Source organism: Octopus bimaculoides, chromosome 3 (assembly GCF_001194135.2).
Source record: "Octopus bimaculoides isolate UCB-OBI-ISO-001 chromosome 3, ASM119413v2, whole genome shotgun sequence".
Classification (NCBI taxonomy): domain Eukaryota; kingdom Metazoa; phylum Mollusca; class Cephalopoda; order Octopoda; family Octopodidae; genus Octopus; species Octopus bimaculoides.
This window is the reverse complement of record NC_068983.1, coordinates 56,829,136-56,833,836: the sequence shown is the minus strand read 5'-3', so window position 1 is coordinate 56,833,836 and position 4,701 is coordinate 56,829,136.

Here is a 4,701-nt window from a genome sequence, read left to right as displayed (position 1 = left end):
TGCCTATTAAGGAATATCATTCTAATATACTCAAGAGAACAGGAGCTGGTTTCATTGATACGTCATGCAGTTATACTCTTTCTCACTCTGTCTCTCTTATTTTCTCTCTCTCTCTCCCTATTTTTCTCTCTTTTTCTCTGTCTGTCTGTCTGAGCGTCTGTCCCTTTCTGTCTGTCTTTCTCACATATTTTCTCATTCTTGCTCTTTGACTCATATTCTCCTTTTCTCTTTCGTTCATTCTCTCTGTCTGTCTGTCTGTCTCTCTCTCTCTCTCTCTCTCTCTCTCTTTCTCTCTCTCTTTATGTATCTGTCTGTCTATGTATACATTTCCTTGTCGTTGTCGCTCTCTCGTCATCACCACCACCACTACCACCACCACCATCATCATCATCATCATCATCATCGTCATCATCATCATCATCATCATCATCATCATCAACATCGTCGTCGTCGTCGTCATTATCATCATCATCAACATCGTCGTCGTCGTTGTCATCGTCATCATCATCATCATCATCATCATCATCCTCATCGTCATCATCCTTTAACGTCCATCATCCATGATGACGTGAGTTGGATGGTTTGACAGGGATCCGCTGTGTGCAAGGACCGCATCAAACTTCAATGTCTGCTTTGTTACAGGTTTTATGGCTGAGTTTTCTCCTTGTATGAGAAAAGAGAGCCAGACCTAGAGAGCCAGAGAGAGAGGGAGAGAAAAAGTGAGACAGGCAGAGTGACAGAAGGCGAGATAGAGAGAGGGTGGTAAAAGAAGGAAGAAAGTGTGGCTTACTCAAAAGAGATATGAATATAAGTCTTATAAGGCGGCGAGCTGGCAGAGATGTTAGCATGCCAGCCAAAATACTTTGCGGTATTTCGTCTGTCTTTATGTTCTGAGTTCAAATTCCACCGAGGTCGACTTTGCCTTTCATCCTTTCGGGGTCGATAAATTAAGTACCAGTTACACACTGGGGTCGATATAATCGACTGGCCCACTCCCTCAAAATTTCGGGCCTTGTGCCTAGGATAGAAAATAATATAAATCTTATAATTCTTCCTAATTTGGGTACAAAGCCAGCACTTTTCAGGAGAAGATGAAGTCGATTGCATCGTCCTTTGTGCTTAGCTGGTATTTAGATTTATCAAGAATGAAAGGAAAAGTCGACCTCGGCAGCATTTGATCTTAGAACATAAAGAACCAGAAGAAATGTTACTGAAAAGTTCCTGGCTTGCATAAAAGAAAATACAGCTCCTTACAACAAGGGCCACGCCTGCGCCCTCTGTCTATTACATTACCTGTAATCATTTACTTTAGACGAGAAGGAAAGACGATGAACGTATATAACAAGAGTATTTCAGGAGAATGAAGTCATTGTGCTGTTGAAAGTTCATGTGTAGTGTGGAAAGTGAGACTGAAAGAGAATGAATGGGAAAGAGAGACAGGGGGAAAGAGAGAGAGAGAGAGAGAGAGAGAGAGAGATGAAAGAGAGAGAGAGAGAGTGATATCTATTTTTAAATGTTTATACTTCAATTAAAACCTTACATCATAATTTAATGTCAGAACCTTTTGTTAATTATATCACATTAATACAGGAACCTCGTTAATAATGAAACACCACTTTAATAATTAAAAAGTGAATTATTTTACTAAAGAATTCTTGATTATTGTCAAAATGAATTAAAATGCTGTGGTAGCATATTTCATTAAAACATAGAATAAAAGGGATGAGAATATTCCCATAACTTCTATGATGAAGCTTAACGCGAGTCACGGAATGGCTTTCGATTGCTAATTTCTCGTCTATTGGCTCAGGTCCTGAAGACGATTGCAGCGCCAGTCAAACTGATGGCGTTCCAGACCAACGTTCATAAAAGGGCGATTTGTTTTGCGAATTGGGAAGAATCTAGAAACAAAATATTTTTTTATGGTTTACCATTCATTCCCTACAACCACTCTGCCTTCCGATGATAGGGGCATTTCCACACTGTTTAGGGCTTCAGAATTATACGATAACCCTTCTTGGTTGACTAACGAATGGTATGCCTTGCCAAAGAGCAACCCGTGATTTTGTCCGGGACTGCCTATTGAGTATTCGCAGATACATCTACAGACCATTCCCCTCTCCGAAAACTAAGGACCCAATGGATGGGAGTTTTCATCGCAAATCTACACCGCAATAGCTATCGAACGACCTACTCCTATGGGTCCCAATGCATGGCCATACTGGAGCAGGTCGTCCGAACATCAATACGCGAGAGGCAGTGGATGCATCCCGAAGACCTCGTTTCACTAATGTAAGACCGAGATGGGTGGATTGCACGGGTTGAAACTGTATGAGAAAACGCAACCAGATGAAGATGGTGATGATGATGATGACGATGATGATAATGAGGAAGAGATTGAATGCCTCCTATTCCTACTTTACCATCCTCTTCTTTGAGCATTGTTCTCTCGCGCTCTCATTAAAGAGTATCATCATCGTCATTTCAATGTCCACTTTGCCATGATTGAATTCATCAGATAGAAATTTATTGGGGTACGTTTTCTACTACCAAATATCCTTCCTGTCACATGACGACCAGGCATATTTTCGGAAAATATTGGAAATGAATGACATTGCTTATATGACAGTGACAATAATTTACAACGATCACATGATGTCAAGACAAAGAGACATAAATATACTTACACGCACTCACATGCACTCATACATACATACATACATACATACAAGATGGCGTCGTTAATATCAGATATGCATGCGTAGAGAGCTTTTTAAAATATATTTTTGTAAGGTCCCCTTCTACATTTATGCCGACACCTCCAGCCTAAATTAGTAACTGGTTTACTTCTCCCATTATGAATAAAAGAAACACGTTTTACCTGCGAAGGTAGCGTTATTCGAACCGGAACTAAAAAATATACATTATACCACGTAGAATTTCGCTAACATGATTTTGGCTGAAACTAACAACAACACCATAGCGAAAACAGCAATTCAACACCAGTAAGCTATCAAAGAAGACGTAAGTATTCCTCTCGTTTTACTTGGACTCCACATCTAAACGAAGATCTAATTCGATGCTAGGAAAAAGTTCGTGAAGACCTTTCTATCGGATATATAACGCGGTTAAAAACATATTGAAATGAATCTTAGCTTAGCTTAAGCACCATTTCGGTGAAATGATTTCGACAACAAGCATTTTTTTTAAAGAGAAAAATGACTAGCTCTCGTGATGCAAATCGATCTTCTCCAAACACTGAGAATTGGCCAAAAGAATACAAACAAACCGCCGCCATCTCTAAATTCTTGTGTCTCTCCAAATGTAGCTGAGTCAACACAGCCAACTATGTATTCAACTTAGAAATATCCTGAAACTATAGTTCATAGGAAACTTTTCTACTTTTTCAAAGCTATCGTTAAATAAGAAGCCATTCTTAACAGGATTAAGGAAAAATCCAACAGTTCTAATGTTGAAAGCTATCGACGATGTCGCTGGAGAACACCTGGAACCGTGTGATAATTACTGGAGTATTAATAGCCTCATATATATACAGCTGCTATAACTCTTAGAGTATACTTAGGAGAAACCTGCAGTATACATGGTAATGAAAGTACTAGACCGAAACAACCGAGATGGAAAACAACATGCAAGGAAAACATCAACAATCTACGCCACCATATTGAATGGTTAATCACGATGATAAAATGTTAGAGGAACAATGAGCTTACACCTCATCAGTTATATCTTAAAAACACATTAGAAACAGTGTATACAACAAACTCTTGAGGGGAGGTTAATTACTCTAAAACACGAACTCGGGGTTCTGAGCGAAACTCTTTGCTACCGGAAAGACATGTTGGAACGCATGTGTATAAATTACAAGTCGACTTTTAATCCACAGACAGTACACAGAGAGATGAGGAAGGATAATATTACAGTTAAAAATCCCCGTCTTAAGAAAATCTTGAATCATTCTAGTTGAAAATCTAGAACGAAAAGACGAATCTCAACCTCAATGCATCGTGAATAAATGTAGTAATGAGAGAATACTGTACCAACATCAACATTAAAATATATGCAATTGACCTGGAAATTTTCATTATACCTGTAAGCACACTGCATAAAGGGAAGGCACCTGGAAGGGGCTTAATAGTTGGGTATATGTATAAGAGGCAGACATTTTACAGCAAACCACTAATAGTATATTCAAAAGCAGTATGGAAATTCAGAATGTCATACCAGATTGGATTGCAACAGCACGGAGGAATCTCGTGGCCAAGAATGAAAACATCGAGTAATCTGAAAACTACAGGTCTATCGTATGCCTAAATAATATCTATAAACTGTACAAAAGCTGCCTCAAATAATTCCTCCAGGTTCATTGTGAGTCCAACAATATGGTGACTGATGAGCAGGCTGGTGGAAAGAAGGGAGTGCGAGGATTTGCCGAACAGCTTCTGATAAACAAAGCTGTCTGAGGTAAGAAAAACGAAGCATTGTAGGAGCCTTAGAACATAATGGCTTGATTATATGAAGGTATTTGTTTATATTCCCCACTCATGGCTGCTGAAGTGTTTCCCTTTGGCAAAAGTGTCTGCTTTCTTGATTGCTGGCTCAGGTCTTTTTGAGCCTTTCAATGGTAGCGCCTTTCTCTTAGGAAGAATTTAAATGATTAGATACTGAAGGGACATACATACA